The following is a 12,279-nucleotide window of genomic DNA, read 5'->3' on the forward strand; positions in this document are numbered from 1 at the left end:
GGTCACCTGGCCTGATTCTAGCCTGTTTGCCTTTAATCTGCTGTGAGTTAGTGCCTGTTGAGCTCTGAGATGCAATAGCCTTTTGAGATAGGCATGAACAATACAATGAGATTGTTGTCATCGCTCCTATTTTTACTGGTGAGGAAAAGATGGCTCAACATGTTAAGTGATTTCCCCAGTGACGCAACCAAGACTTGAAACCGAGTCTCTTAATCCTGGAATTGTTCACAGTAGCACAGGGAGTTATATTTGAAAGGGACTATGGAAATCACTTAGTCTAACCACTCTACATGCCCTTCATTCATCCCAACCTGTAGGAAGGAAGAAAACCTGAGGTTAACAGGTTAGCTAGAGGCACAGCACAACTGGAAGGCCAATTTCTTTAGCCCCTTTCTGTGATGTTTTGCTGCTTCAAAAACTGTTTTGGGTCCTGCCCTTATCTCATTGCAGAATTTTCCTCTGAAAAGCTCCTGATACCTAAGATGTCAGAGGAATCCAGGGCGGTGTGTGCCAAAGACATTGCCTTATTTCTAGGGTGAGGAACAGGCAGCTTTCTTCTTATCCAAAGGGACCAAGTGCTTAAATCCAGTCTTTGTGCTGAGGAGGAGTGTGTACATACGGGAGATAAGGAAGCATGTTCCAAATCATCTTGTGTATGTGAAGGCAAGGGAGTTATGGATTTTGAGGTCCTTAGGTGGGCAGTTCAGCAAGCAGGAACTGAGTCTGCAAAATTGATTACATCGAACATCAGATCAACTTTAATTTACAAGTTGCTGAGAAATGCACTTAGTCCTGACTGGGGTCAAAAGACCTTGGTTCGGCGAACCACAAGACTGCTGATTTTCTAGATGGCCTTGGGCAAGTTGCTCCACTTCTCTGTGTCTCAGTAAAATGCCTCCTTCATCCACTGCCAGATGGTTACCAAGTCTCAGATATACAATCTCTTGAGTTCTCTATTTCTCCTTTTTTCTCCATCCCTACTGCCAGATTCTCAATCCCAAACAGACTCTTCACTGGCCTCCCTCCCTGCAGTCTGCTCTCTAGATCTGAGAATAAGAAGCCCCTGCTTAAAGCCCCTGATTTGCTCTCTGTTACTGTTAGAGTAAAATGTAAGCTCACCAGCATGCCATTCAAGGCTTCCCTTTTTCTGCCCTGCATCCTCTGCTGATGTCATGATGAGTTGCATGAGGTTCCCTAGTCCTCCCAGGCTGCTTCATGCCTCTGGTGTTTGCACATGCTGTTCCTTCTTCTCTTGGCCTGCAATACTCTTCCCTCTTAGCAGTCAATGTAAAGTCTTCCACCTGCAGTTCGCTTAATCTCTCTTTGATTCTCATCTGTACTATTACCACCTCTATTTTCTTATGACAAAGCCTCATTGTAAGGGTTGCCACCTAAGCTGATGCTCCTCCGCTGCAAGCTCTAAAGCCACAAGAGCAGGTTCCTTTCAGTTTTGATGCTCTGGAAAAGAACTGGGCTCTGCTTTGGGAAAGCCAAAGGGTCACATGGAATGGGCCATGGATTAGACAGGGAGTTGGCAGGAATCAGATGACACACTCTGAGTAACAGAGGACAGTTATTAGCAGAATTATTTGAAATGGTGTGTCAGGGTTTATGAAAACCACAACAGACGGTGCAGTAGCCCAGGGCCAGTAACAATGGGGAGCTGTCACTAAACCAGACTTGAAGGGGTAGTCGCTAGTCCCAAAGGGAGAGCCATGTAGGGAGGATCATGCAACAGGAGCCATGACCTTCATTAAGGGATAGAGACAACCTATGGTGACCTGGAAGGAATTGATATTCCAACTTTTCCCTGCCCTGGATCTCCTATGGATGCTTCCCATTGAATAAACCTAACCAGAAGGCAGAGGGCCAAAGAGCCTGTCAATGAAGTCTCATAAAGATAAGCTTCTTAGGACATGGATCAAGGTGGAGAGTGAATCAGGAGAGGTGGATCTGGAAGAGATCCAGCATCATCCATAAGCAGACCCATTGGAAACAAATCTTGCTGGTGAGACCCCTACTGCATGGGGAGCTCAGGCTCTGTGTGGGTTTGGTTTTGGAGCCCAGGGGAAGCCATGCACCCAGTTGAATGGAGTTTGAGGTGCACAGTGGTGATGTCCCTCTGGCCAGAGCTCAGGGATAAAACTGCCAAGTGTAGGCATCCTGATTTGCAGAGGGGCTCAAAAGGGTGCCGAGATTCTGGACTCTCTGATGCTGCTTTGTGTTCACTCTGTGGATCATCACCTCTTGTGGCCTTGCCTTGGGGCTGCTGTGGTAGGCAGGGAGACAGGTGGGTACTTGCCAGCTATCTGATGGGGAGGCATCACCAGACACTTGCGTCCTCTTTATAGATAGGGACAGCAGGACTTACCACCTCATCTTCTCTGCCTTGAACTTCACACCCTGGAATGGACACCTCCAGGGCAGGCTAAATACAGTGTTGCCCACAGGGCTACAAAAATTTCAGGTGCTAGAATTCTAGAATGGGGACTGCATCTCATAGAAGAGCAAGAGCCAATGAAGTGGACATGTCTTTTTTTTTTTTTTTTTTTTTTTTTTTTTTGCTGCTCAGCATTCATTCCCTCTTCTGGTAACAGTACCCTGGTTTCCTCTGGGGCTCCTCTTTCCCACTTCTCAGCCATATGGCTGAGATGAAAAGTGACTTTACCTGCAGCTCCAGGCCTGACCAATCTTCATGACACCTCCTGACTTCGGTGAATGGCTTAGGGATGGTCATGTGACCCAAGCCAGGCCAATCAGAGCCAAAGAAATTAAATTCTAGGGGCATTCTGAAGCTCTCAGGGAATATGCATTTTCTTTTTTGCTGGGGATGCTGAAAAGAATATGATATGAGCCTAGAGCTGTTGGCAGCCAGTCTTGCCAGTATCAGTGAGACTGAAGCCAGCATGAGAAAAGCAGAGATAATGAATGAAGGAGACTGGTTCTTGATGGTTTTGTTTAACTGAATCCAGCTGTGCCTGAATCTACTTTTCAGTTAAATTAGTCAGTGCATTCCCCTTTTCTGCCTAAGCCAGTTGGGTTTTCCATCACTTGCATCCTACAGAATCCTTGCTAGTACAGCTAAAAGGGAAATGAACTGAATGACTTTGCCTTCTGAATTTGCTGTGTGTGTTCAAACTGGAGCCACCAAGCGCTGAGGTTGTAAGCTCCTTTGGAGGGCCCTCTCCCTGAGAACAACCTCACTTGACAGGTAAAGAAATGGAGGCTCAGGAAGGGGAAAATGTCCCACTGGAGTGGCCCACGTGCCACTCTGTGGCAGGTCATGTCCAAACACGGCAGCTTCAGGATGTCCACACAACATCTGTGCCAGATGTTGATGGCTGCCCTGCTGAAGTCTTTCTCCACCTCTGGTGGGTGTGGCATCTCGTGGGGGAAAAATGCTGTTGGTCCCTGGGGAAGGATTTCACAGTTTCAAAGTGGTGCTTTGTTCTGCTGTTTGATGACAGAGATGACAGAGGTATGTGAGGGGTCATGGTGTGTAGAAACCTGTGTGTGGAACCCAGAGTTGTGTCAAACAAAGTCTAAGCTTTGGCCATCTCTGTATTTTTTCTGGGTCACTTGTTGCTATCTGCTATCTGTCAGGGTGGAAGTTTGAATCTGCCAGGGAATTTTTATTAACAGAGGTGAGCTGATGCCTGGGGACCTCCTGATCTTTAGCTAGTTATGCCATCAGTCACAGGCTGGTGTAGGAAATGAGAGGCTTTTGCTTTCAATCCTGTTGAGGTTTCCTGGTAAGAATTTTGGTGCATGGCCTTTTCAGTGAAAGCATGGACTTTCTCTTTCAGAGGCCTGAATTCCAGCATTTCTGAGTGCTGAGTGAGGAAAGGGTGGCCAGCTGGGAGTGTTGCGTTTCCTTTAAGGACCAACACTTTCTTCCAAGCATTATGGAACCCTGTGATTGAAGTTGTGTGTAGTTTGTTAAAATGGAATGTAAAGCTCTTTCCACCATTATGATCCTTCTTTCAGCCACAGGGTCTACCCTTCTGTCCTCCTTCCACCCACCCCCAGGGGCACCTAAGTGGGCCAGAGGATTCCAATGTTTCAAAATTGAGCTCTCTAGGTTTTCTTTTATTGGTCATTTTACATCAGGTTGCCAAGTGATAATGGCAAATCTGCATTCAAATGAGTGCAGCAGCCACTTGGGCCATAAACTTATATGTGCAAGTCATATATTTTTCTATAATTGAGATTCATTTCTATTTTGTGCCTGATTCTGATAGGAGGCAGGCAGTAAATCCAGTCGGTTCACATTTTCCATTTAGTCAGGGATTCACTTCCCTTTTCTTTGGTGTTCTGTCTAAATTCGGGGTGGCAGTAGACTGTAGAAGAGTAAACACCCAGGAGTGGTGAGCTTTTGGGGTGTGTATGTGATCACTGACAGGGGCCACTGGAGCATCTACGGAGATGCTCTTTATTCTATTTGGACCTTGGTCACACACAATACATAAGGTCACTGCTATGCCTCATCCCTGACTTGCAGAATTTTCTAGGTACCACCCTTTCTCAGCTGTTTCAGTAGCACCTTGGGGCAAGGAACGTTTGGTTCCCCCATCCTGTTCACTGAGGAGTGGAGACTCCGAAGCTAACTTGGGCCATTGCCCAGACACCCTAAGAAGCCAGCTCTGCTCTACTGCCCTAGCACCAAGCTGGGTGTGAGTGAAACTGGGAGATGATGCACAGGGCTTTTCTGCTGTGTGATTCCTACATAGAGAGAGGGTTTCTGCTGTTCCATTTCCATAGGGCTGAATCCAGGAGTGGTGGTACAGGGCCCCTTCTTGGGGACCCACTCTATCTTTCAACTCTCCTCATTGCCGTCTGACTTTTTTTCCATCTTCCAGTGCAGGGATTATATAATAGGAAAAAAATCAAAAAATATACAGTCATTTGAATAATAGTGGCAAGAGTACTTGTTCTTGTCTTATTCTTATCTTAGGGAGAAAGCATTTAAGTTTTCACTTTTAAGTATGTTAGCTTCAGGTTTTTAAATATAGATGTTCTTTATCAAACTGAGGAAGTTATTCTCTATTTGAGGTTTTCCAAGAGGTTTTATCATGAAGTGATAAAGTGTTGAATTTTGTCAAATGCTTTTTCTGCATCAGTTGATATTAAGATGTGATTTTTTCTTAGCTTTTTAATATGGTAGATTGTTTATATGGTTGATTGACTTTTAAATATTGAACCAACCTTATATTGCTGGAAGAAACTCCATTTGGTCCTGGTGTGTAAAAGGTCCTGGACCCTTTTATATATTGCTGAATTCTATTTGCTAAGATTTTATTAAGGAATTTTTGTATCTGTATTCATGTAGGATATGGTCTGTAGTTTTCACATTTTGAAGTGTGTTTATCTGATTTTGCTATCAGGGTAATATTGATTTCATAAAATGAATTGGGAAGTGTTCTTTATTCTATCAATATTTTCTGAGTGAGATTATGTACAAGTAGTGTTAATTCTTCTTTGAACAATTCAATATAGTGCTGGAAGTCCTAGATAGCTCAATAAGGCAAGAAAAGGAAATAAAAAGCATACCAATCAGAAAGGAAAGAATGAAACTATCTATTTTCGGATGACATGATAGTCTATATAGAAAATTCCAAAGAATCAACAAAGAAAAAAAGTCCTAGAACTATAAGTGAGTTCAGCAAGATTGTGAGCAACACATGAAAATAAATTGTATTTCTATACAATAGCAATAATCACACAGAAACCAAAACTAAAAATACAATGCCATTCATCACTGCTAAAAAAGAAATTCTTAGGTATAATTGTAACAAAATATGTATAGGACTTGTATACTTAAAACTGCAGAAGCTGATGAAAGAAATAAAAAATATCGAAATAAATGGAGATATATGATATTCATGGATTGGAAGTCTCAACATAGCTAAGATGCCAATTCTCCCCACATTGATATGCCGACTTCATGCAACTCCTATCAAAGTTCAAGCAACATTTTTTTTGTCGTATAGGCAGGATAATTCTAAAATTTATATAGAAATATGAAGAACCTAAAATAACTAAAACAATAATCAAGAAGTAGAAGAAAGTGGGAAGAATCAGTTTATCTGATTTCAAGATATTATATAACTGTGTGGTATTGGCAGAGGGGTAGCCACATAGATCAATGGAACTGAAGAAAAGATCCAGAAATAGACCCAAACAATTATGACCAACTGATTTTTGACAAAGGTGCAAAAGCAATTCTATGGAAGAAGGATAATTCTTCAAGAAAGGTGCTGGAATAATCAGATATCCATAGGCAAAACTGTGGGCCTCAACTTAAGCCTTACACTGTATACAAAAAAAAATTTAATTCAGAATGGATCATAAATATAAATATAACACATAAACTATAAAACTTTTAGAAGAAAATATAGAAAAAATCATCAGGACATAGGAGTTGGTGAGATTAATTTGATATAACAACAAAGATGATTTATTAAAGAAAAATATCATAAATTTGACCTAATCAAAATTAGAAATGAGATCCAGCAATTCCATTTCTGGGCGTTTACCCAAAAGATTTAAACCTGGTTAGTCAAAGAGATGTCTGCATTCCCATGTTCATTGTAGCACTATTTACAATAGCCAAGCTCCAGGATCAACCTACATGTCAATCAACCAGATGAATGGATAAGGAAAATGTGGTATATACACACAATGAAATACAATTCAGTCTTAAAAAAGAAGACAATTCTGTCATTAGCAACCATATGGATGAAACTGGAGAACATCATGATAAGTGAAATAAGCCAGGCATAGAAAGACAAATACTGCACATTCTCCTCTGTATGTGGAACGTAAGACAATTAAATTCACAGAAGCAGAGAGTGGAATGGTGTTTACAGAGGCCAGGGGTTGTGGGGAGTGGAGAGATACTGGTCAAAGAGTACAACATCTTAGATGGGAGGAGTAAGGTTTTTTTTTTTTTTTTTTAATATCTATTGCATAGCATAGCATGGTGCATGTAGTTAATAATAGAGTTTTGAACATTTCAAAATTGCTAAGAGAGTAAATTTCAAATGTTCTCACCATAAAAAATGATAAGTATTTTGGGTGATGGATATGTTAATTAGCTTGATTTAATTATTCCCTAGTGTATTCATAAATCATAACATCAATTTGTACCCCATAAATATGTACAATTATAAATTGTCAGTTTACAAGAAAATAAAATAAAGCAACCAAAAAGATTTAAAATTACCCTGCCAAGAGGATAAAAAGGGGGTAAGCTACAAACTGGGAGAAAATATTTGCAAACTACAAATATTTGACAAAAGATTCATAGAATCTATGAATATATTTAAAAACTCTCAAAACTCAACAGCAAAACAACAAACAATACAATTAGAAAATGAGCAAAAAACCACGAGGAGACAATTTACTGAAGAGGACACATGGATGGCAAATATGTACATGAAAAGATGTTCAGAGTCATGAGGTGTTAGGGAAATGCAAATTAAGAACATGATAGCAATAAACATACGTGTGCATGTGTCTTTATAGCAGCATAATTTATAATCCTTTGGGTATATACCTAGTAATGGGATGGCTGGGTCATATGGTACATCTAGTTCTAGATCCTTGAGGAATCGCCATACTGTTTTCCATAATGGTTGAACTAGTTTACAATCCCACCAACAGTGTAAAAGTGTTCCTATTTCTCCACATCCTCTCCAGCACCTGTTGTTTCCTGACTTTTGAATGATCGCCATTCTAACTGGTGTGAGATGGTATCTCATTGTGGTTTTGATTTGCATTTCTCTGATGGCCAGTGATGATGAGCATTTTTTCATGTTAGAACTAGATGTACCATATGACCCAGCCATCCCATTACTGGGTATATACCCAAAGGATTATAAATCATGCTGCTATAAAGACACATGCACACGTATGTTTATTGCGGCACTATTCACAATAGCAAAGACTTGGAATCAACCCAAATGTCCATCAGTGACAGATTGGATTAAGAAAATGTGGCACATATACACCATGGAATACTATGCAGCCATAAAAAAGGATGAGTTTGTGTCCTTTGTAGGGACATGGATGCAGCTGGAAACCATCATTCTCAGCAAACTATCACAAGAACAGAAAACCAAACACCGCATGTTCTCACTCATAGGCGGGAACTGAACAATGAGATCACTTGGACTCGGGAAGGGGAACATCACACACCGGGGCCTATCATGGGGAGGGGGGAGGGGGGAGGGATTGCATTGGGAGTTATACCTGATGTAAATGACGAGTTGATGGGTGCAGCACACCAACATGGCACAAGTATACATATGTAGCAAACCTGCACGTTGTGCACATGTACCCTACAACTTGAAGTTTAATAATAATAAATAAATTAAAAAAAAAAAAAAAAAGACCATGATAGCTATCACTTCACACCTACTAGAAGAGCTAAAATAAAAAACAGTCACAACACCAAATGCTGGTGAGGATATGGAGATCCTGGGTCTCTCATGCATTGCTAGTGAAATGTAAAAAGGGATGACCACCCTGGAAAAGAGATTGGCAGTTTCTTACATAACTAAACATGAACTTGCCATACAATCCAGAAATCCCACTCCTGGACATTTATCCCAGAAAAATAAAAATGTACGTCCACACAAAAACCTGTACAGAAATGCTTACAGCAGCTTTATTGCAGCAGCCACTAAGCAGAAACAACCAGGATGTCCTTCAATAGGTGAGTGGCTAAACTAACTGTGATACAGCCATACTATGGAATCATAGTTGGCAATCAATAGGAATGGACTACTGAGACACATGGCACCCTGCATAGACTTCACGGGTACTATGCTGAGTGAAAGAAGCCAGTCTCAAAAGCCAATCTTGTAGATATGATTCCATTTACATAACACTCTAAACATTACAAAATTTAGAGATGAAAAACAGATTAGTGATTGTCAGGGTTTAGAAACTGGGGAAACAGCAGGATAGAAATCTTTGTAGTGATGAAACAGTTGATTGCAGAGGGGATCACACGAATGTACACACATGCCAGGAGGGTATAGAATTGTACACACACATTGTACCAATGCCAGTTTCCTGGGTTTTTTAGTTAGTTAGTTTGTTTTTTGTTTTTGAGATGGAATCTTGCTCTGTCGCCCAGGCTGGAGTACAGTGGAGTGATCTCGGCTCACTGCAACCTCCGCCTTCCGGGTTCAAGTGGTTCTCTTGCCTCAGCCTCCCGAGTAGCTGGGATTACAGGCACCCACCACCACGCTGTAATTTTTTTATTTTTATTTTTTATTTTTAGTAGAGACGGGGTTTCACCGTGTTGGCCAGGCTGGTTTCGAGCTCTTGACGTCATCATCCGCCTGCCTCGACCTCCTGTGCTGGGATTACAGACGTGAGCCACCGCGCCCGCCCGGCCAGTTTCCTGGTTTTGTTATTGTACTGTAGTCATGTAAATGAGACCCTTGGGGGAAGTTGGATGAAGGATATACTGACCCCTTTATACTCTTATTGCAACTTCCTGTGAATCTATAATTATTTTAAAATAAAAAGTTAAAAATATACATGTGTATTACAAAAAACTGTTCTGATCTATCACAAATATTTTGTAATCTACTGTTTGTGCCTTTAGGGCCTTGGCTTTAAAAGATGATTAAATTTTTATTTTATAAATTTTAAAAAGTTGTTTTATTTTTATTTATTTATTTAGTTTGAAACGTTTTAATTTTCATGGGTACATAGTAGCTGTATATATTTAATGGGGTACGTGAGATATTGCGATACAGGTATGAAAAAAATTCATTATTTTGAAATGATAGTTTTCAAAGCTATTATTTATATTTAGTGATATAATAAATGTACATGGTTTAAAAAGTTGGTATCCCACCTCTTCCTATGTCCTGAAATCCATTCACTAGAGGCAACTACCCTCAATTCCTCTGAATTTTCATCCCTGTATTTACTATGTCCCTAAACGATATATTTATATGGATATCGTTTTATTCATCAACAATTGATATTATTGGTTTATATTTTGTCATGGTAGATATCAGCTTAACTCTCCCACAACTTTCCCATTGCTAACTCCTATCTACCATAATTTTCTCACATTTTGGTCATTTTATTAGCTGGCGTATACAGTATTATATGTGTTCAAATATTGCTTCGTGATAAATGAAGAGTCCACTCTTACAATGTCTCAACGCTGTTTAACTCTTTGTCCTGGGGTTCATAGCTGCCTTGCCTTTCATTTTTCTGCTTTTCTCTGCACGTGTGGCTACACGTTTTCCCATATGCTCCCTTCCTGGTTACTCTTTAGGCCAACTGTATACATTTTCCTGAGATTCCCCTTCAGGGCTGTCCTGTGTTGGAACCCTGGCTTCTTGGAAGCTGTGTCTTTCTCTTTCTTGTTTTACATTTGCTACCTAAAGAAAGGGTGTGTGGGAGACAGAATGTTTGAGTCTTTGGATGTCTGAGAGTCTCTTGGATCTGTTATCCCTCTTGATTGATACTTTGGCTGGGAATAGGCTTTTAGGTTGAAAATGATTTTCTCTTGAAAATTTGAAGGTACTGCTCCCTGTTTTCTAGCAACTGGCTGCTAAGAACTCAGAAGCCATTCTGGTTCTTCTTCCTTCTTGTATGTCATCTGTTTTTACTCCCTGGAAGCTTGTGGGGTCTTTTGTTGCTGGTATTTTGAAATTTCACAGGGATGTACAGTATCCAGGCTTTTGAAATTAGAAAAACCTTTCTCAAACTAATGTCTTTGCTGTGAGTTCCAACAGTCGATTTTGTAACTCAAAAGCCAAGCATTAGCTCTTTTATTTCCTGCTTTTTTCCATGCACACTCATTCCCTGAGGTCATTAATGCCATTGGCTGACTAGGTGAAAAGCTGGCGAGTAGTTGGAGGTACCAAGGGACAAAGGAAGATGTGATCCTGGGTCTCAGGAATCCATTACACACTACTATGAGTTGCCAGGAAGAGGCCCATGGGTGAGAGTAGGGAAAGAGATCCTAATGAAAATTAAAATCCAGAGAAACCACACCAAGGGATTATCCCACCCTAGGGAGTAATCAAGCATCCCCCAAAGCTGTGTGCATTCTTGCTTCAGTGCCTTTGCTTGAGCTGTGCCCTAGCTGGAATTATAATTAGCTGCCATCAACAGAGAATTCATTCCAGTGGTCTAAATATATGCGGGTTCATGCTCTCATGTAAAGGAAGTCTAGAAGTAGGTGGTCCTGGGTGGTTTGGTGGCTCCATGGTCATAAGGGACCCAACCTCTTTCTACCTTTTTGCTCCAACTTCATTAGCATGTTGTTTTCATCTTCAAGGGCACAAGATGGCTGCTGGCATTCTAGTCATCACACTCAGGTTCCAGGCAAGAAGAAAAATAGGAAGAGGCAAAGGGGCATTCTCTGGCTGGCTGATTTCTCTTAAGGAGCCTTTCTGGACGTTTATCCAACAACTTCTACTTGTATCTTATTGGCCATTGTGCAAGGGAGGCTGGAAATATTTTCTTTTAGCTGGAGATATTGCTGGCCAAAGTGGGTTTCTGTTAACAAGGGAGAAAGGGAGAATGAATACTGGTAAGGGACTAGCAGTCTCTGTGACCATGTTCTGGACTCTTAACTACTCTAGCTGCTGAGACCTTGTTCCTTCCGGAAAGCACAGGTGAGGTGGCACTTCGGTTTTCCTGATGCCCCAGGCAGAACCACAACTGCCAATGCCCTCATGCCCTTGGAGACCCCCTCTCTGTGTTTATGTCATTTTTATTTCTGCCTGAAAAGTGTTCATCTCCTCACCCTAGCACATCCCCCGCCTTCCCATATGTTCAAATTCAGCCTTAGAGACCTAGCCAATGGAAACTTCCTCCAGAATTCCTTGATTTCAACTGCCCAGCCAAAAGTTCCTCCTTTTTCTCCTCTGAGTTCCATAGTAGGATGAGGGATTAGAGTGACTAACTGTTCCTGTTTGCTCAAGATGAAGAGGTTCAAGGGACAAAGGACTTTTGTACTGAAACCCGTTCTGGACAAATCATCCTGGTTTGCTTGGGACTGAGGGGTCTTCCAGGATACAGGACTTTCAGTGCCCAAACTGGGAAGGTTCTGGGCAAGCCAGGATGAGTTGGTAACTTCACAGGGGTCAGAACACTGAGCTTGGCAGTCAGAAGACAGGAAGGAGGGTGCTGGTGCTGTACCAATGGACCATATAGTTTTGGGCCTCCCTGACTCTCAGCATCCAAATCTGTGAAATGGTACTATTATCAGCTTTTCAGGGTTGTGAGGAGGAT

General features: G+C 41.4%; 1 long non-coding RNA gene across 1 annotated transcript in view; it reads right to left on the bottom strand.

The window, feature by feature from the left end:
- Positions 1-8,647: 8,647 nt before the first annotated feature.
- LOC103245239 (uncharacterized) overlaps positions 8,648-12,279 on the bottom strand; it is a 47,310-nt gene continuing 43,678 nt past the window's right edge. Inside the window, exon 3 of the long non-coding RNA XR_012091572.1 lies at positions 8,648-11,541. This is a non-coding gene — a long non-coding RNA (uncharacterized lncRNA). The remainder of the gene's footprint in view (positions 11,542-12,279) is intronic.

Source organism: Chlorocebus sabaeus, chromosome 26 (genome assembly GCF_047675955.1).
Source record: "Chlorocebus sabaeus isolate Y175 chromosome 26, mChlSab1.0.hap1, whole genome shotgun sequence".
Lineage (NCBI taxonomy): Eukaryota > Metazoa > Chordata > Mammalia > Primates > Cercopithecidae > Chlorocebus > Chlorocebus sabaeus.